The sequence below is a fragment of the Hyperoodon ampullatus genome (assembly GCF_949752795.1).
Source record: "Hyperoodon ampullatus genome assembly, chromosome: 8".
NCBI classification, from domain to species: Eukaryota; Metazoa; Chordata; class Mammalia; order Artiodactyla; family Ziphiidae; genus Hyperoodon; species Hyperoodon ampullatus.
This window is the reverse complement of record NC_136921.1, coordinates 82,155,614-82,178,885: the sequence shown is the minus strand read 5'-3', so window position 1 is coordinate 82,178,885 and position 23,272 is coordinate 82,155,614.

Here is a 23,272-nt window from a genome sequence, read left to right as displayed (position 1 = left end):
CCTTTGTCATCATCTGTCATTGCTCTTAGCTATATGTATTTGCTTTTTATTTAATTACATTTTTCCAGCTTTATTGAGATGTAATTGACATATAACGTTGTGTACATTTAAGATGTACATGTTGATTAGATACACTTATATATTGCAAAATGATTACCACCATAGTATTAGTTAATGCCTCCATCATGCTATCCAATTACTATTTCTTTTTTGTGGTGAGAGCATTTAAGATCTCCTCTCTTAATAACTTTCAAGTATGTAAAATTGTATTATTGACTGTAATCATCATTTAGATATACACTTTTATGGGGTACAGGTGAAACCTCAGAAGAAAATTAGAATTGATTCAATTATTGTTACAAATATACCCTTCACAGATGCTCCCAATATTGCAGGCAAAAGCAAAAGTAAGAAAAAAAAATTACAACAAAAATTATATACTAATTTATGGAAAGCCAAAAGAAATTTGAATAGATTTTTATAAAGTTATCAAAGCACTTCTGTAACATTTAATCTTTGGTGGAGTGGGTAGGAGACATAATCTTTTCTGAAAAGGGGAATAATTTTTAACACTTAAATTTTTAACACCTAGTTAATTTCAAGATTGTTCTACTTAGAATCCTATAAAAAGGGACTTCCCTGGTGGTCCAGTGGTAAAGAATCCGCCTTACAATTCAGGGGACGTGGGTTCGATCCCTGGTCAGGGAACTAAGATCCCACATGCCTCAGGGAAACTAAGCCCATGCGCCACAACTTCTGAGCTCGCGTCTCAACTAGAGAGCCTGCTTGCCACAAACTACAGGGCCCACACGCTCTGGAACCTGCACACCACAACTACAGAGCCCACGCACCCTGGAGCCTGCATGCCACAACTAGAGAGAGGAAACCCGCATGACACAACTAGAAAGAAACCTGCGTGCCACAATGAAAGATCCCATGTGCCTCAACTAAGACCCCACACAGCCAAAAATAAATTAAGAAAAAAAAAAATCCCGTAAAACTGAAGGACATGAAATCAATAAGTTAAGATATTCTTAAAAATTTATTTTTAAAGAACATTAGTTTTATGACACCTCAGTGTAAGACCTCTTTAAAACTGAGACCAAAGACTGCATATTATGTCACAATTCACAGTCTGTAACTCCTACCTGCTTCTTGCTCCCTCTCACATTCTATCATCCCATTCACTTTCTCCAATATTTGCTTTAATTCTCAACATCAAGAACATGAAAGAGAAATTAAGATAGCAGGATGCTAATATCTCTAGGCCCAGACTGCCATGGAACTCTGAAATGGAAATACTAACCACTTAATAGCTAATGAAGGATCTAAAATGTTAATAAGAAAAATAGGAAAAGAGTAATAAAGATACAGTGTGGCTAATAGTGCAATTTTTGTGCAAAATTAAAGAAGAAAAGAAAACATCTTCAATGTTATGAAGGCAAGAAGACCAAGAAAAAGGTTTCCTCTCTTTTTAACTTTTAGGCAGAGAAACTTGATCTACACTTATGATTTCAGTGCTTTTTAGTTTGGTTTTTATAGTGAATTTATCAGATTTAATCAGATTTGTAGAATGAATAATGAATGACAACTGAAATCAGTGGAAGACTCAGTTGAACAGGAAAAAGATAGTTGAACACAGACTCTGTTATAAGCAGAATTTGGTATACAGTAAGGAACATCTTTATATTTAGAAATTGAATGTGCTGTAATATTTCATAAAGACTGAGAAGGAAGGATTTAGTTGCAATATTTTATAAAGAAAAATGTGTCTCTACTTATTAGATTTAAACCAAGAAGAATGAAAATCCCCAGGTAGCAAAAGCTTAGCTCTGTGAAGATAAAGTCAAAATAGACCATTTTCACTAAACAGTCATATAATCACTATTTATTTCATTGATTAAAGTGTTCAAGTCCACTGTGCCAGACATAAAGGGCTACAAAATGTGTAGATATAATACTGCTTCCATGAAACTTGCACTGTAGAAAAGGAACTTGTAAACTGATTTCATTTGGTAACAACATGCCCAGCTAGTGACTTAAAGAAAGTAAGCTATAGAGAGAGAATTTGGAACTTTGGACTTTGTCCCTGCTGATAGTTTCTCATTGATGTATTTGGAAAATCTGATCTAGAAGCCATACTGTCATTAAACAAAGGGTGTTTCTTTATTACAGTAATTGGTTCCTCTTAAAGGCTTGAATATATATACTATTTTCCTAAAAAGAAAGATCATTTGTGCATAATTAAGACATATATGTGTATGTATGTATATAGGCACATATATTATATATGATATATGTAAAATATATAAATACACAAATATATATACACATATATAATGAAGTGGGACAGTTATTTAGTGTATATAACATTGTAGTATTCATTTTTTAAAAAGAAATTCAAGGCAAATACGTAAATTTTGGCATCAGTTGGCTTTGAATCATTATATAGGTGCCTTCTATATCCATTTCTGTAAGTTTTTGTATGTTTGAAAACTATTCAAATAAACACAAACAATATAATACACAAACAGAAACAGTGGAAATTGTCATTCTCAGAGAAAGGCCAACATTATTCTTACCAAGACAAACAGTACAATGAAAGGTCAAGGAAGAGAGAAAGCGGCTCCCAGATTCCAGAATCATGGTAGTTCCTGCCTGTTCTCTTTTCAGCCACACTGTTTGGGGTATCAACACTCCCAAGCATAGCTCCCAGTTTCAACATGTATCTGTATCATTTAAACTACTTGTTTAGGTTAAGTCTATCAGTTTAAATATGTGAAAGCACTCTCACAATCCCCTGCCCAAAGTAAGACCTAAATAAATGAAGAGAAAACAAAGAGTTGGGGTTTGAGGGCAAAAGATAGAACAAGTGAAAGAAAACATAAGCAACAAGAAGAGTGTATGAAAATCCTGTGGTTTGTTTCAGATTATAAATGAGAGAGCACGTTCACACACACACACCCCTAAATGAAAATATGAGAAGACAAATATAGATACCCGAGAAATTATCAAGTATAAAAATACAAGAATTTCAATAGATTCCATAATGATACATTTGATTAAAAATGACAGGGGTCCAACATGGAGAGAGAAGCTAAATTATTTTTTTTTAAGTAAAAGGCATATCTGGGTGTCATAATACAAATAAACAGAAAAGAGTCTCTTTATTAGAAAAGAAAATGCAAATTTCTGAAGTTATGATAACAGAACAACTTAAGTAAATATTCATAAGTAGATAAATTACGCAGAATCATCATTGTTTAGGAGAGTAAATTTTTTTTCTTATTTAAACACTTGCTTTTGTAGAAAAATATAGAAATCATTATTTTATAAAAATATTGTTTGAAGTTAAGTCCTTCTCATTCTTAAAATACAAAATGTGACTGATAAACCCGTGGAACATCTGAGCACTTAACATTTAAAATAAAACCAAAACCAAAAACAGTTTGAGTTTCTGTCTCTGCTCCTTTTTATCTCTTTAACCAGGACTATGTCTCTTAATCTCTTTGAATCTACTTTTCTCTGTATAAAATATGCTATCTACATGGTAGAGCAAAGAAGACAATTTATATATGAAAGATATGTTAACTTGCAAATAGAAATATATACCTTAACTTTGATTTGTTGAGCTAAATTAAGTTACTGATAAGAATCATCTCTATCATAAAGTAACCCCAGTCAACATTTTCTAGTGACAATAAATGTGAAAGTATGAATTTTACTCATATATATGTTAATAGTTATCATAGTAGAAATCTGTTCTGCCACCTGAACATCCATTCTCATTTTCTAGCAGCAGATCCTCAATTGGTTTTGGGAAATTATCTCTTCCTCATTGCATATAGTATTGATGATAACATCTATGAAGATACTCCAGATCCCTTTGGCCAAGGGTTATACACATGACCTAAAATTGGCCAATGGGACATGCTTCCAGGAACTTTAACATTGAACAGTGATATTTTAAAAAATGAAACAAAACAAAACAACCCTGATAATAACTGGAATGTCTGTGTTTCCAAAGTTCTGCCCTGAAAAGCCTGATCTTTATTTCCTGCTCATGAATCCTCAGGCCTGGATAGTTCTTTTTCCTGATGATTCTAAGTCCTAGTCCTTCAGCTTTCTCCTTCGAACCATTTCATACCTTTCCCATATATTTCCTTTTCAGTAAATTAGCCAGAGTTGGATTCTGTTGCTAGCCTCCAAATAAAGCAGTTGATATAATTCTTTTTTTAAAATAAAAATCCAATGTATCTCCAGCTTATAGATATATACTTTACCTACTATTTACAACATTAATCAGTTGGGTAGGCTATATCAATTTTTTTCTTCTAGTTTTCAGATGTATAAATAAACACAGTATAGGCTATAATAGAGACAAAAATATAAGTAAAGTGTAGAAATTCAGACCTAATTTCTACTGGAGCTTTGCTGCATGCTCCATCTCCATCCCCCACCTTTTTTTTCTTTTTCTTCTGTTTAGTACTTACCTTTCTTTGGGGGAAAAGTAGACTAGGAAAAAAAAATCTGAGATAACTTCAACTCTGCTTTCACCTAGGTATTTGAAACTACTTAAAAAGTGGAGGTAAATTGTTAAGACAGTATAATGCATCTCACTGATAAAGGTTTGGATTGTGCTAGCCATTCTAAATTGTGTCTGTGCCCCTATAAACATAGTAATTTATCCTGTACAGACTATATCTCATTGTGTGTTCTAGAAGGAGAAAGATAACATAAAGATGAATATAAGGAAAACGCTTTAAGTTATCAAGTTGTACTTAGGAGGAAAAAGACCATATCTATCCCTTCATCTTTCTGACATGACAGAGAAAGAAATCATATCTAGTATAATCTTAAATAAGTAGAAGTCAATATATGCATCCCATGCTCCTTTGCAAAAATGGTGATTAAGAAAAAAAGATAGTTTGTAGCCACCTAATTACATTATCATGTAAACTGTGAAAACTACAATTTTAATTTAATCACTGAATTAATAGGAGTAACTATTTCCTTTAATGTTCTATAAAGAGGTCACCAATACAACTAATTTAAGTTCCCTCCAGTATTATAAGAAATATGCCCAGGAGCGGGATCGCTGGATCATATGGCAACTCTATTTTTAGTTTTTTGAGGAACCTCCATACTGTTTTCCATAGTGGGTAGCACCAATTTACATTCCCACCAAGTGTTGAAGAGTTTCCTTTCCTCCATACCCTTTCCAGCATTTATTATTTGTAGACGTTTTAATGTTAGTCATTCTGACTGGTGTGAGGTGGTACCTCATTGTAGTTTTGATTTGCATTTCTCTAATAATTAGCGATGTTGAGCATCTTTTCACATGCCTATTGGCCATCAGTATATCTTCCTTGGAGAAATGTCTTTTTAGGTCTTCTGCCCCTTTTTTGATTGGGTTTTTGTTGCTATTGTTGTTATTGAGTTGTATGATCTGTTTGTATATTCTGGAAATTCATCCCTTTTTGGTTGTATCATTTGCAAATATTTTCTCCCAGTCTGTAGGTTGTCTTTTCATTTTATTTATGGTTTCCTTTGCTGTGCAAAAGTGTACAAGAACTATAATTTAAAAAGATACATCCACTCCTATGTTCCTAGCAGTACTATTTACAATAGCAAAGACATGGAAACAACCTAAATGTCCATCAACAGATGAATGAATAAAGAAGATGTGGTGTGTGTGTGTATATATATATATAATGGAATACTACTCAGCCACAAAAAAGAATGAACTAATGCATTTGCAGTAACATGAATGGACCTAGAAATTATCATACTAAGTGAAGTAAGTCAGAAAGAGAAAGACAAATACCATATGATATCAATTATATGTGGAATCTTAAGTATGATACAAATGAACTTATCTATGAAACAGAAACAGATTCACAAATATGGAGAACAGACTTGCGGTTGCCAAAGGGAAAAGGGGGTGGGGGAGGGAAGGATTGGGAGTTTGGGATTAGCAGATGCAAACTATTATATTTAGAATGGATAAGCAACAAGGTCCTACTCTGTAGCACAGGGAACTATATTTAATATCCTGTAATAAACCATAATGGAAAGGAATATGAAAAAGTATATGTATGTATATACATATATATATAAACTGAATCACTTTGCTGTACGGGAGAAATTAAAAGAACATTGTAAATCAGCTATACTTCAATAAAATAAATCTAAAAAAATAAAGGAAGAAAAAAGTAAATATAGTTGTATGAGGAATGAAAAGGGTACATGACTACTATTCAGACAATATTGCAAAAATTGTATGTCAATAAATTTGAAAAATAAAATGAAAAATTTCCTACCAAAAAAATAACAAAGAAATATGACTGGCTTAAATCTCCTGAAATTGTTTTAGTTGTGGAGACTTAAGTAATCCAAATGGAACAAATAATTGTCAGTCTTCTTCTAGACCTGCATGGAGAGGTAGTTTTCAGTAAAAAGAAATATTACAGGGCCAGGGCAGTGACCTCTATTTCTCTATATTCTCCTGAGTGTCTAATACAGTGCAGGAAATTGGTAGATGCTCAAATCTATTTCTTGGCTAGTCTTGTCAAAGTACTGGCTTGAGAGGTTTCCATGAAGTTATTTTGATTACATCTAAAAATGATTTTCAGAATAGTCCTTAAGGAAAAACTGTAGGATGCTGAATAGTGAATAGAGATAAAAACTTCAAAATACTACATTTTCTTTTTCAACTTCTTTTTCTTCGAAAAAGAGAAAACACCAACCTTGAAGATACATTTCACTGAAAGTACATCTGCTATTTTGAAAACAAGAACTATTAAAAGGTATCTAATACTGTGCTTTAAAAAGTAACTTTGGGATATTTTGTAAGAGAATATTTTAGTTCAATGAAAACAGAGCCCCAACACAGGAAAGTTTAGAAGGAACTATGAAAAAGGTTTTGGGATGTTCTGTACTCAAATGTAATTTATTATGCATGATTTGAGGATGCCAAATCATCAAGTTTAGCACACCAAGCCTCCTGGTTTCACAGAACTTGGAAAGGACATAATACCTTTCACATTTATTTCTGCTGCTATTAAAACTAGTTTAGCTTCTGAAATTTCATTCCAGCAAATCAGAACAGGGTTGCCTGTCAAACTGTGTTATTGATGAGGATGAAGCACGTAACAGCAAACAAGCTAGATAAATGGATTAATATGAATAATCATTTAAGCATTTTATCATTTGTCAGAGGAACCTGAATTAACATTTTTTATTTGATGTATGATATCATGTCTAAATGCAGAAAAAAATGCCAACAAAAAAATACTAGTTTTATTTGTACCAGGTGACAGTTTACTCCTTATGGTAGTAATCAAAGCCCTGGTTAATAACATCCAACAGGAAGGAGGCAAGCAGATTTCCAAAAAGAAAGCTGGGAACAAAAGTGAGCAATCTGAGGCAGAGTCAAGATGGTGTACTAGGAGGGCACAGAATTCACGTCTCCTCACAACTAGGGCTCCTACCAGGCACCGTTGGGGACCATGGACTCCTAAGGGGATGAGAGGAACCCCCAGTGACTGGGTAGGACGTGGGGCATGGCGGGGAGTGAAGGAGGAGGAGAAGTAGAGGTGGGATGGGACTGGCACCCCTGAAGGGCAGCTGGGGGAGGGGAAGGGATCCCATGCCCTAAGGGGGAAATTGGGGAACCACTGGGAGGGCAGAGGATCGAAAGGGAGTGTGACCAGGTTTCCCCTGCCCACTCGGACCCCCAGGAACCTGTTGAGATCCCGGGCCTGATCCCCTGCCCACAGAGGTCCCCTCCAGCCATGCGGGTCCTGAGGGAGTGGGAGGGAGGGAAGGGGGAGCAAAAGTAAAGGCCGGGGCTTCCCTGGTGGCACAGTAGTTGAGAGTCCACCTGCCGATGAAGGGGATGTGGGTTCGTGCCCCGGTCCGGGAGGATCCCGCATGCTGTGGAGCAGCTGGGCCTGTGAGCCATGGCCGCAGGGCCTGCACGTCCGGAGCCTGTGCTCTGCGGCGGGAGAGGCCATGACAGTGAGAGGCCCACATACCACAAAAAAAAAAAAAGTAAAGGCCGGACCTCCAGGACTGGCACCCCTGAGTGGTGGCTGGGGGATGGGAGGAGTTCCTACACCCAGCGGGACCCACCCACCATTAGGAGTCTAGCAGTGACAGCATCTGCAGCAGATGGTAGGGGAAGGGTGCGAAGGAACAGAAGGAAATGGGACCAGTCCTTTCCCTGTCCACTTAGGCACCCAGAAGCTTGTTGGTCTCCCAGACCTAATCCTCTGCCCTCAGAGCTTCCCTCCTGCCTCGCAGAGCCCAAGCCCTGCCCCTACACCCCCACACAGGGCCCTACATCTACACTCAGAGACCCTCTCCAATGACCTGGGCCTACACCCCACCCACACACCCTCACTCAGGGCCCTATACCCAAACTCCAGAACTCCACACTCCAGAGGCCCTCCTTTCCACATGCTGCCTCTCCCCTTCCATGCAGGTCCTAAGCAGAAGCCCTGCCCGAGGCTTGAACGTCACCCCGCCTAGGTCCCTCCCACCCCATGCTCAAACGTCACCCACCAACCTGCCTAGGTCCCGCCCCACTCTAAACCCCGCCCCTGCCTAAGTTCCACCCCTGCCTAAACTCCACTCCCATAGTCAAGGCTTTTTTTTTTTTTTCCTCTTTTAGATTGCGGTTCTGTTTTACCATGTTGATTCACTGTTGTTGATTCTTTCATATTTTTATTTTCCTAATAAATCTTTTATTTTTCTAATTATTTTATTCTTTATACTTTGTTATTGTTCTCTCCTTTTGGCTGGTTCTCCCCCCACCCCTTTTTCTTTTCTTTTTTCTGTTGTGATTTTATTTTAACCTTGTTGCAGTTGATTCAATTATAGTTTTATTTTTCATAATATATTTTTTATCTTTCTAATTTTACTGTATTTTTTTATTCTTTCATATTGTACTCCTTTTTTTTTTTCTTTTAACCGTGCCATTAAGCTTGTGGGATCTTGGTTCCCAGGCTGGAGGTTGGGCCTGAGCTCCTGCGGTGGGAGCTCCAAGTCCAAAACGCTGGACTAACAGAGAACCTAGACACCCGGGAATATCAATCAGAGTGAGGCTTTCCGGAGGTCCTCATCTCAGCACCAAGACCCAGCTCTATCCAACAGCCTGCAAACTCCAGTGCTGGAAGTCTCAGGTCAAACAAACAGTAAGATGGGAATACAGAACGACCGGAGGTCCTCATCTCAGCACCAAGACCCAGCTCTATCCAACAGCCTGCAAACTCCAGTGCTGGAAGTCTCAGGTCAAACAAACAGTAAGATGGGAATACAGAACGACCCATCAAAAAAAAAAGAAACGTCAAAAAAATATGTTACAGACGAAGGAGCAAGGTAAAAATCTGCAAGACCAAATAAATGAAGACAAAACAGGCAACCTACCTGAAAAAGACTTCAGAGTAATGGTAGTAATGATGATCCAAAATCTCAAAAAACAGAATAGAGAAAATACAAGAAACATTTAACAAGGATCTAGAAGAATTAAAGAGCAAACAATGATGAACAACACAATAAATGAAATTAAAAATATTCTAGAAGGAATCAATAACACAATAACTGAGGCAGAAGAACAGGTAAGTGAGCTGGAAGATAAAATGGTGGAAATGATTGCCAGGGAGCAGAATAAAGAAAAGAATGAAAAGAGTTGAGGACAGTCTCAGAGACCCCTAGGACAACATTAAAAACACCAACATTCGAATTATAGGGGTCCCAGAAGAAGAAGAGAAAAAGAAAGGGTCTGAGAAAATATTTGAAGAGATTATAGTTGAAAACTTCCCTAAAATGGGAAAGGAAATAGTCAATCAAGTCCAGGAAGTGCAGAAAGTACCATACACGATAAACCCAAAGAGAAACATGCTAAGACACATATTAATCAAACTATCAAAAATTAAGTACAAAGAAACGATATTAAAAGCAGCAAGGGAAAAGCAACAAGTAATATACATGGAAATCCCCATAAGGTAAACGGCTGATTTTTCAGCAGTAACTCAGCAAGCCAGAAGGGAAGGGCAAGACATATTTCAAGTGATGAAAGGGAAAAACCTACAACCAAGATTATTCTACCCAGCAAGGATCTCATTCAGATTCCTTGGAGAAATTAACACCTTTAAAGGTAAGCAAAAGTTAACAGAATTCAGCACCACCAAACCAGCTTTACAACAAATGCTGAAGGAACTTACCTAGGCAGGAAACACAGGAAAAGGAAAAGACCCACAAAAACAAACCCAAAACAATTAAGAAAATGGTAATAGGAACATACATATTGATAATTACTTTATATGTAAATGGATTAAATGCTCTTACCAAAAGTCATAGCCTGCCTGAATGGATACAAAAAAAGACCCGTATATATGTTGTCTACAAGAGATCCACTTCAGAACTAGGGACACATACAGACTGAAAGTAAGGGGATGGAAAAAGATATTCCATGCAAATGGAAATCAAAAGAAAGCTGGAGTAGCAATTCTCATGACAGACAAAATAGACTTTAAAATAAAGACTATTATAAGAGACAAAGAAGGACACTACAAAATGATCAAGGGATCAATCCAAGAAAAACATATAACAATTGTAAATATTTATGCACCCAACATAGGAGCACCTCAATACATAAGACAAATACTAACAGCCATAAAAGGGAAATCGACAGTAACACAAACATAGTATGGGACTTTAACATCCGACTTTCAACAATGGACAGCTCATCAAAAATGAAAATAAATAAGGAAACACAAGCTTTAAACAACACATTAAACAAGATGGACCTAACTGACATTTATAGGACATTCCATCCAAGAACAACAGAATACACTTTCTCTCAAGTGCTCATGGAACAGTCTCCAGGATAGATCATACCTTGGGTCACAAATCAAGCCTTGGTAAATTTAAGAATATTGAAATCATATCAAGTATCTTTTCCGACCACAATGCTATGAGACTAGATATCAATTACAGGGAAAACACTGTAAAAAATACAAACACATGGAGGCTGAACAATACGCTACTAAATAACCAAGCGATCACTGAAGAAATCAAAGAAGAAATAAAAAAATCCCTAGAAACAAATGACCATGAAAACACGATGACCCAAAACCTATGGGATGCAGCAAAAGCAGTTCTAAGAGGGAAGTTTATAGCAATCAAATCCTACCTCAAGAAAGAAGAAAAATCTCAAATAAACAACCTAACCTTATACCTAAAGCAATTAGAGAAAGAAGAACAAAAAACTCCGCAAAGTTAGCAGAAGGAAAGAAATCACATGGATCAGATCGAAAATAAACAAAAAAGAAATGAAAGAAACAATAGCAAAGATCAATAAAACTAAAAACTGTTTCTTTGAGAAGATAAACAAAATTGATAAACCACTAGCCAGACTCATCAAGAGGACAAGGGAGAAGACTCAAATCAACAGAATTAGAAATGAAAAAGAAGTAACAACTAACACTGCAGAAATACAAAGGATCATGAGAGATTACTACAAGCAACTGTAGGCCAGTAAAAAGGACATCCTAGAAGAAATGGATAAATCCTTAGAAAAGCACAATCTTCTGAGACTGAACGAGGAAGAAAAAGAAATATAAACAAATATAAACAGACCGATCATAGGCACTAAATTTGAAACTGTGATGAAAAATTTTCCAACAAACAAAAGCCCAACACCACATGGCTTCACAGGCGACTTCTATCGAACATTTAGAGAAGAGCTACCACCTATCCTTCTCAAACTCTTCCAAAATATAGCAGAGGGAGAAATACTCCTAAACTCATTCTATGAGACCACCGTCGCCCTGATACCAAAACCAGACAAAGATGTGACAAAAAAAGAAAACTACAGGCCCATATCAGCGATGAACATAGACGCAAAAATCCTCAACAAAATGTTAGGAAACAGAATCCAACAGCACATTAAAAGGATCACACACCATGATCAAGTGGGGTTTATCCCAGGAATGCAAGGATTGTTCAATATATACAAATCAATCAATGTGATACACCATATTAACAAACTGAAGGATAAAAAAACATATGATTATCTCAATAGATGCAGATAAAGCTTTTGTCAAAATTCAACACCTTTTATGATAAAAACTCTCCAGAAAGTAGGCATACAGGGAACTTACCTCAACATGATAAAGGCCACATATGACAAGCCCACAGCCAACATCGTTCTCAATATTGAAGAACTGAAACCATTTCCTCTAAGATCAGGAACAAGACAAGGTTGCCCACTCTCACCACTATTATTCAACACAGTTTTGGAAGTTTTAGCCACAGCAACAAGAGAAGAAAAAGAAATAAAAGGAATTCATATTGGAAAAGAAGAAGTAAAACTGTCATTGTCTGCAGATGACATGATACTATACATAGAGAATCCTAAAGATGCTACCCAAAAACTACTAGAGCTAATCAATGTATTTGGTAAGGTAGCAGGATACCAAATTAATGCACAGAAATCTCTTGTATTCCTATACACTAATGAGGAAAACTCTGAAAGTGAAATTAAGAAAACACTCCCATTTATCATTGCAACAAAAAGAATAAAATATCTAGGAACAAACCTACCTAAGGAGATAAAAGACCTGTATGCAGAAAATTATAAGACTGATGATAGCAATTAAAGATGATATAAATAGATGGAGAGATATACCATGTTCTTGGATTGGAAAAATCAACATTGTGAAAAGGACTCTACTACTCAAAGCAATCTACAGATTCAAGGCAATCCCTACCAAACTACCACTGGCATTTTTCACAGAACCAGAACAAAGAATTTCACAATTTGTATGGAAACACAAAAGACCTCAAATAGCCAAAGCAATCTTGAGAAAGAAAAACGGAGCTGGAGGAATCAGGCTCCCTGACTTCAAACTATACTAAAAAGCTACAGTAATCAAGAGAGTATGGTACTGGCACAAAAACAGAAGTATAGATCAATGGAACAGGATAGAAAGCCCAGAGATAAACCCATGCACATATGGTCACCTTATGTTTGATAAAGGAGGCAAGAGTATACAATGGAGAAAAGACAGCCTCTTCAATAAGTGGCGCTGGGAAAACTGGACAGCTACATGTAAAGGAATGAAATTAGAACACTCCCTAACACCATACACAAAAAAGAAACTCAAAATGGATTAAAGACATAAATGTAAGGCTAGCTACCATCAAACTCTTAGAGGAAAATACAGGCAGAACACTCTATGACATAAATCACAGCAAGATCCTTTTTGACCCACCTCCTAGAGCAATGGAAATAAAAATAAAAATAAACAAATGGGACCTAATGAAACTTAAAAGCTTTTGCACAGCAAAGGACACCATAAACACGATGAAAAGACAGCCCTCAGAATGGGAGAAAATATTTGCAAATGAAGCAACTGACAAAGGATTAATCTCCAAAATTTACAAGCAGCTCATGCAGCTCAATATCAAAAAAACAAACAACCCAGTCCAAAAATGAGCAGAAGACCTAAATAGACATTTCTCCAAAGAAGATATACAGATTGCCAACAAACACATGAAAGAATGCTCAGCATCATTAATCATTAGAGAAATGCAAATCAAAAGTACAATGACGTATCATCTCATACCGGTCAGAATGGCCATCATCAAAAAATCTACAAACAATAAATGCTGGAGAGGGTGTGGAGAAAAGGGAACCCTCTTGCACTGTTGGTGGGAATGTACATTGATACAGCCACTATGGAGAACAGTATGGAGGTTCCTTAACAAACTAAGAATAGAACTACCATATGACCCAGCAATCCCACTACTGGGCATATACCCTGAGAAAACCATAATTCAAAAAGAGTCATGTACCAAAATGTTCATTGCAGCTCTATTTACAATAGCCAGGACATGGAAGCAACCTAAGTGTCCATCGACAGATGAATGGATAAAGAAGATGTGGCACATATATATAATGGAATATTACTCAGCCATAAAAAGGAACGAAACTGAGTTATTTATAGTGAAGTAGATGGACCTAGAGACTGTCATACAGAGTGAAGTAAGTCAGAAAGAGAAAAACAAATACCGTAAGCCAAAACATATATATGGAATCTAAAAAAAAAAAAAAAAAATGGCCATGAAGAACCTAGGGGCAAGATGGGAATAAAGATTCAGACCTACTAGAGAATGGACTTGAGGATATGGGGAGGGGGAAGGGTAAGCTGGGATGAAGTGAGAGAGTGGCATGGACATATATACACTACCAAATGTAAAATAGATAGCTAGTGGGAAGCAGCTGCATAGCACAGAGAGATCAGCTTGGTGCTTTGTGACCACCTAGAGGGGTGGAATAAGGAGGTTTGGAGGGAGATGCAAGAGGGAGGAGATATGGGGATATATGTATATGTACAGCTGATTCACTTTGTTATACAGCAGAAACTAACACACCATTGTAAAGCAATTATACTCCAATAAGGATGTTAAAAGAAAAAAAAATAAATGAGAGAGACTTAGGGCCTTTTTAGGCTTTAACTTAAGGAAATGTGGTTGGTTTGATTTTCTATCCTGACCACTCAAAATTTCATTCTCCATGTCAGCAATAAGGGCTGTTTCACTTTCTTGTCATTCATGTGTTCATTGAAGTAGCACTTTTAAATTTTTTCAAGAACTTTTCCTTTGTATTCAAAACTTGGCCAGCTATTTGCAAAAGAGGCCTAGCTTTTGGTCTATCTCAACTTCTGACGTGCCCTCCTCACTAAGCTTAATCATTTCTAGCTTTTGATTTCAAATGAGAGATATGCAACACTTCCTTTCACTTGAAAAGTTAGAGATCACTGTAGGGTTATTAATTGGCCTAATTTCAATATTGTTGAGTTTCAGGGAATAAGGAGTCCTGAGGAGAGGGAGAAAGAGGGGAATGGTCAGTTGTTCAGTGGAGCAGTCAGAACACAAACAGGATTTACTGATTAAGTTTGCCATCTTATATGGGTGTAGTTCACAGTGCCCTGAAATAATTATAATAGTAACATCAAAGATCACTGATCACAGATCACCATAACAAATAAAGTAATAATGAAAAGTTTGAAATATTTCAAGAATTTCCAAAATGTGACACAGGGACACAAAGTGAGCAAATGTTGTCGGAAAAATAGTGCTGACAGGCTTGCTCAATGCAGGGTTGCCACAATTCTTGAAATTGTAAAACAATGCAATATCCCTGAAGCACAATAAAGCAAAGCACAATAAAATGAAGCGTACCTGTATTCAGAATAAAATGAAGAACTGAATTTTCTCTTCCGTATCCACCAAAATAAGCCTAACCTTCCTGACCTCCTTAATGATTCCTTCCTCCTTGTTACTTTTGAGTAATAGTAAAAGAAAACTGTGAAATTAGATGTAAGGCCAGGATATGGGGAAGGAATAATGCTTGAGAAGAGGAAAATAATCAAGAGGGGAATTGTGATTGACAATTGAACAAAATTAATTGAACTGGATTGAATATTTACCTTGAAGAAATTACAGGAAAGCACATTTTAAGTGTTTTGCTGCAAGGGGAGCTCATAAATAAAGATTAAATTGCATTAGAAAAATGAGATTACTTATTTCCTCTCTTTTTATGATTAAGTAATTAATAAAGTATTTATTGAACACCTACTATGTTCAAGGCCCTATTCTAGATCCTCAAAGATAGGAGTAAAAGAAATACACAAAGAACACAAAGCAGTGACACCTTAAAGAAAAAAGCCCTGGATATGAAGGCCAATTTCTATCCCTGCTCTGCCCTTATCAGCCATGTGGCTTTAGATATGATTCTCAATAGTACTGTGTCTCATTTTCCTCCCTTATAATCTGAAGAAGAAGATTGGGATACACCCTAATTGGGTGGTTGTGAGAATCTAATGAGATGTAATAAACCACAAAGTGGTGTAAACATCTAAGGCACTATTATTCTTCCTGCTCTTGAGGAACCTGTAGCATAGTAGTAGTATCTTAGCACAGGAAAGAATCTTAGAAAAGTTCTAATCAAACTCCATTTAAGAAAGGAGAAAAAAAATCAGTGGTGAACCTTGGATTTCATATATTAGATCTATTACATAAATTAGACAATACTATAATATTTTTTAATGTTCATCATTTGTGATTATAAAGTCGGTCCATTTCTAAGGAATTTTTTCTTCTAGGGAAAATAATAATTGAAAAATTTACCCCTATAATACTTTAAAATTCTTTACCATTCAAATTAGTATATTCCCAAAATAAATTCGTGTTCAACTGTACTACTATAATACAATATACACCTTGTTTCTCCACAGTAAAGTTGTAAATATACCAAGGTACAAATATACATATCTTTTGCTATTTTCTCTTAAGCCCATCAGCCACACATAATGATAATTGCTACCCTTAACACTGACCTGCTAACAATTTGTATGCATTATTTCACTGCTTACAATGACCCTGTTAGGTAAGATATTCTTCTTATTGTTAGTATTATTTTATAATTTTCATGTTACAAAGAGAAAACTGAAGTTTAGTGATGTTTATTATCTTACTCAGCTTGCAAAGCTCATAAGTGAAAGGCCCAGGTTTGGAACTCAGCTCCAAAGTCCCTCCTTTTAACCACTACATAAACCTACCTCTCTCTGATTTTCCAGAAGCTTTAATCTATTCTGCTTTTAAAGTTATAAAAATACCTCACTCTCTTTCTGACAAACCGGGAGAGACGTAAAAGTAACTATAAATATAAATACATATTTAAGAAAAGTAACAGGAATCCTATAAACCAGTGCCAATGTCACCTAATTATGAATGTTGCAATGTTAGCCAGAAAGTCAGAATGAGAGGACCTATCCACTGTAACGAGAAACCAGTGAAATACTCAAATAAGAGATATTAACATTGTGTTTGTCTCTTTTATTGATATGAATCATAAAATGCTAGTATCCAAAACACAAAACGTAAGGAACAAGCAATCCATATACTACTATCCCAATTTAGTTGTACAGATTGTATATTACCAGAACCTTGTTTCATTTAACTGTAATTTATATTTAAAATAAGGTAGTTATGATTCCTTTCCTGTCAGTTACTGCACCATTTTCTTTATTGTTCCCCCTCAGAGACTGAAAGCATTATACAAAATAAGTTATCTTTGGATTGTGCTCGAATGTATATAGGATTGCAGGTGGCAAGCCAATATATTATTCATCAAGTTCTTAAATAATTACTCATTTTCATTGATCTTTACACAATTCTCTTCTATATCTCTTTGGAATTAAGAGGTATGGCTTGAAAATGTTTTCTAGAGAGCTGAGATCAACAATTTCTAGTTACAAAATAGATGTACAGATACTGTTCTCTGGGAATAGGTTTTGTAATGCATTCAATTTTATGAATAATTTAAAACTTTAACTCTTTTGGGGTTTTTTTGCTGACATTTTTTTCCCTTTGCATAGGCACAAAAATGACCTTGATTTGTTTTCCATAAATCCTCAGCACATTTCAGCGTTTGTCTTTGAAACATATGTCTCATCTTTCTTCTCTACATAATATTCGTACAAATTGAACAATGTGCCACCTTGAAAACCCCAGACAAAGCACCTTGTATGATTTACTGGTGCTCATTCTTAGAGCTTTACTACAACCGGCCAAAATCAAACACTAGTGGGTTTGTCTCTAACTCAGATAATGAACAAATGCCATCTAATAATTCATGTACTCTTTCTGTAGCATCTATTATAGTTGATTGTAATAAGGTATTTTAGAATTATATTCTTTACCCAGGATTTTTTTTTTCTTGAATTTTGGTTCTTCCTGTAAGCCCAACAAAATGTAGCTGTCTCATGAAAAATTAAATCTGAACACGTTGCTTTGCTTTAGATATTGTTTTGATTTTGAATAATTTTTTCTAAGGTTACCTGTTTCCTCTTTGCCGTAATTAATATAATTTATCAGTATGCAAATTAAATTGAATCATAACTTAATAATCCAAACTTCATGACTTTGCCTTATTTGAATATTTTCAATTGTTTTTCTAAACCTGAGCTTTCTTTTGAAATTTTAACATTTGTTCAATTCTTCATTTCATCCTAATTATGACTCAGAGGATTATATAGGTATTAAGTCTTCATTTTGGGGTAGAAAATAAGGAGTTTTAGAGGTGATTTTATTTGTAAATTGTAGCAATTACATTATTTTGCTTTTTTTTTCAGACCTTAATTTATCTTATACTATGATTTCTTGGTAGCACTATTTTACAATGGTGTTTCAATAAGATAAATATATTTGGCTATGATAGAAACTGCAAGTATTACTTTATTGTTGAATTATTTCATAATGACACCAGAATGAAAGACATTTCTGGAATTTGAGAAGATATGAAAAACCTGCCCTGCTCCCTGGTGGGGTTCAACATGGTAACTTAAGCAGCAAGATGAATCAATAAAAAAAAGATGTGAGGGTAATAGGTTTCAGGTAAAATATGCTGCAGATGAATAATCCCAATATCATTTAAAGCTGAGCTAAATAATCTGAAACTAAGTTAAAAACTGACCTGGTTGTTACTATAAGTCTTAAATACGGCTTAAATACCTTATTGTGATAATAATACCTTTGTTGAATGGATTTTTGCAATAGCTAGAAAAATTTGGTTAGAAACTAGTTCTCTACCTCCACATTTAAAGGAGCTGCGTTCTCATTAGTTACAACAGCCAAGACATGGAAACAACCTGAATGTCCAATTGACAGATGAATGGATAAAGAATATGTGGGGGATATATATATATTATATATATATTATATATATATATATATAATATATATATAATGAAATATTACTCAGTCATTAAAAAGAATGAAATAAGACCATTTGCAGCAACACGGATGGACGTATAGATTACCATACTAAGCCAAAGTAAGGAAGAAAGAGAAGACAAATACCATGATATCACTTAAATGTGGAACCTAAAATACGACACAAATGAACGTATCTTTGAAACAAAACCAGACTTACAGATATAGAGAACAGACTTGTGGTTGCCAAGGGGGAGGGGGGATAGGGGAGGGAAGGACTGGAAGTTTGGGATTAACAGATGCAAACCATTCTATATAGGATGGATAAACAACAAGGTCCTACTGTATAGCACAGGGAACTATATTCAATATCCTGTGATAAACCATAATGGAAAAGAATGTATATATGCATAACTGAGTCACTTTGCTGTACAGCAGGAATTAAACACAACATTATAAATCAACTATACTTCAATTTTTTTTTTAATTAGAAAAATAAAGAAGCTGTGTGCTAAAATTTTTTATAACTTGAATATTCAATTTTTAACCCTTCCTAAATCTGCTAATACTATTTGCACCATAGTCAACACTAAATGACTTCAACACTATGACTTCATGAGCTCATGGTATGACTTTCCACAAAGTATTTTCCTTACTATTTCTAATCTTATTATAGTACAGTTTGGAAAGAGTCAAATCAACTGAATGTATTATGTCATTCAAATAGAACTCTGCAAGTTTTCCCTCAAAGCTTTACTCTCAAACCTTTTTTTTTCCCCTTACTGTGAAATGGTTATTTCTGTAAACTAATGTTTTTTAAAAGCCCTTTTTTCACCCTACTTACACTTACTGTGGGTCATAAATAATTTATCAGTTATAATTCCAGTATCTCTTTCTAGATACTTCCTCCTGACTCTCAAAACATTAAAGAATCAATGCAAACATAACGGCAAAAATTGAAAACTAAGATATTTCATTGTAAAATTAATAGATTAAGTTGTGACACTAATCAAATGAACCAAGAAATTAGGCTTCCATTTTTTAATATTTAATTTTATAATTGTTTTATATTTACATAAAATTTGCAAAGATAGCATGGAGTTCCCATATATCCCTCACCACTCGTATTGTTAAAATGTTACATTACCATAGTGCATTTGCCACAACTAGGAAACCAGTATTGTCATATTACTATTAACTGAACTCCAGACATAATTTGGATTTCACTAGTTTTTCCACTGATATCCTTTCCCCCCCCACCCCCATAATCCTATTTGATATCAAAGATCCCGTTGAGAATATTACATTCTATTTAGTCATGTCTCCTTAGCCTCATCTGATCTGAGAGTTTCTCAGTCTTCCTTTGTTTTCTTATGACTGACAATTTTAAGGAGTACCATTCAATTATTTTGTAGAATGCCCCTCAGTTTGGGTTTGTGTGATATTTTCCTCATGGTTAGACTGGTATTATGGATTTTGAGGAAGAATATCACAGAGGTGAAATACCTTTCTCATCCCATCATATCACTGGTACATGGTATCAAAATGAGGTATCAATGGGGCTTCCCTGGTGGCTCAGTGGTTGAGAGTCTGCCTGCCGATGCAGGGGACACGGGTTCGTGCCCCGGTCCGGGAAGATCCCACATGCCATGGAGCGGCTGGGCCCGTGAGCCATGGCCGCTGAGCTTGAGCGTCTGGAGCCTGTGCTCCGCAATGGGAGAGGCCACAGCAGTGAGAGGCCTGCGTACCGAAAAAAAAAAAAAAAAAAAAAATGAGGTATCAATGATAATGTTACTTGGGCATTTGGTTAACCACAGTGTTTGCCAGGTTTCTCCACTGTAAAGGTACTCTTCTGTTCCATACTCTTATTTCTTGGAAGCAACTAACCAACTGCAGCCCACACTCAAGGGCAGGGTGTAGATTAAGTTCTAAATACTGGAAGGGGCAGTATCTAAATAAATTATTTGGAATTCTTCTGTAAGGAAGATTTATCTCTTCTCCCCCATGTACTTATACTACTGGCTTTCATGGAGCAAAATGCTAATCTAGCAAAGTGAGAAGAAAGAAAGGGATGTTTTCAGATAAACTTCCTTTGAGAAAGGAAAAGACCTTAGAAAATGTGCATCTTCTTTCTTTGACATTCTCAACAGGTACAAAAAGATTTGGAAACTGGATCCCAGTGTTTTGAAATAATAGTTCATTGGAGAGAAGAGAAAACAAGGATAGGACATTAAGATCACCATCACAGTTCTTAAACATTCATACATATACCAACTATGGCCATTAAGTACTTTATAGAAGGATAAAAGACCTTACATGTCAAAATACTTCAAAAATATTGTATTTTCAGGTCAATTTCTCCCTGAAAAATGTCAGCATTCACTCATCCATCGGCTACCAGTAACATCTGGTGTGTACCGTAATGCACACTGTTGAGTACTCCATCTTCTCTCTACAAGCCTTTGCCAAGACAGACTGCTTTACTATCCTTATCTATTCCAATGTCACATCCTTGGAGGATTCATTGTGTTCAGAGTCCTACCCTCAACTCCAAAATCTCATCTGACATTATCTCAAAATCAAGGGCTACCCACATAAGACAGAGGATATCAAATGCTTCATTTACAATTTTTTTATTTCCATACTTCTAGATCAGCTGTAGAAGCAAATAGGGCAAAGCTTTTTATTTCTTTGGCACCTACATTTTTAAAGGAAAAATAGTTGCAGATAATTAGTAGTGGAAAACAAAGCATCAGTTATGCAGTGCAAGTCCCTCATTTTACAAACTGGGAGCTAAATTTCAGACAGGGATTATGACTAGGAAAGACTCAGTACAGCTGAGATTAGGAAACAGCTCCCACTTCTTACATCCACAATTCTTAAGCAAAATAAATGGATTTAAAAACAAGACTTTTATTGTATCAAACAATTTAAACATTACAATAAGGCAATGTTTTGTCAGCCACCATGAAAATTTGTCCAATCAATGAAGTAGGAGATACAGAGTAGGAAAACTTTTCCCTTTTTCCCTTCTAGGTTCTTTGGCTGACCTAATAATTAAATTGACATAAGACAGATTAAGGGAAGAGAAACAAATTTTAATTGTACATGTATGGGAACCTAAAGATATGAGCTTCCAAGAAATGGCCAAAGCAGGCAGCTTTTATCCCTTTTAGACAAAGAAACAATAAATTTGTAAAAACTTGACAAGACAAAGGGGTTTGGGGTTTGGGTAGTAAACTAATAAAGAAGTAACAAGGTTTGTTTATCCAGCCTTTTTAGCCTTGAATTCCCTATCTCTGGTGATAAGGATGGCTCTATACCTCCAGGTTCAAGGAGGGTACTTTTCACATGAGAGATTTATTTCCTGTTTTCAGAAGGACAAAGGCGGGTCAGAGTGTCCTCCTTGTATCTGCTGATTCTTAAATAACTTTAATTCAAAATAATCAATATATCAAAGTGGTATGCTTTGAGGAATTCTGCTCTAAACCCCATCCCCATCCTGAGCTAAGAAGTAGGGGGTAGGGGTCTAGGACTTCAAAGTGGAGGAAGACAATTCACAGGGAGATGGGAGTCTTTCTGATGTAAAGAACATTATCTTTGGTAATAGCTCTCTTCCTGGTACAGGCGCCCTATCTAAGTTCTTTTAGGCAATTAAGGGGGAGGTAAAAAGCTCTTCTGGAGTCTGTAGGGCCTTCATTGTCTTCAGCTCCAAATATTCCACGTGCCAAAGTGGCACATTCTGGGGCAGTTTGCCCTGAAACCCATCAGACAAAATTACTCATAAGGTGCTTTTGTGATGTTTGCAAATGTTTTCAATTGTCTTTTTGTTCAAACTAACAAGGGATTAAATTAAATGATGGCTAGCAGCCTGAAAAGGTTTCACATTCTAGAAAGTGAGGAAGTCTGAGAGATTCAAGGTATGTGCCTGGAGAGGAACAAATTCAGTATAATAATGATTATTATACTTAGCCCTTTGTTTCAAGTCAGGCTGAGCTGCTTTGGCTTCGTTTTTGCACTACATTTTTATTTTGTAACAAAATAAATTTTCATTTGCATACTTTCCTTAAATTTCCTCATTTAAGTAAATGTTCTTTTCTCTTTCTTCTATCAAGTATTCATATTCACTCAATAGCAAAAGACATCAAAAAACTCAACTTCTCAAACTCAGAGACTTTCAGGAAGAATTAAAGGTTATACATTAATTCCAAGAGAGGCAAATTGATTTTAAGATCTTTATTAACCAGGTGAAACAGGAAATGCATTACTCTTGATGACAAATGCCTAATGGTTTAAGTTCTCACCTTATGCTATGCTTTGGGTATTCTTCTATGGGATTACACAAAATGAAAATTTTAATCCTACGTATTCAATAGTGACAAAAATCATTATTCAACCAAACAGAACTTTAAACTTGTGATTTAGGTTTAACCTTTAAGCTCCCTGCTGCCATCATCCTCCCAGTGGTGTTTTTAAGTTATGA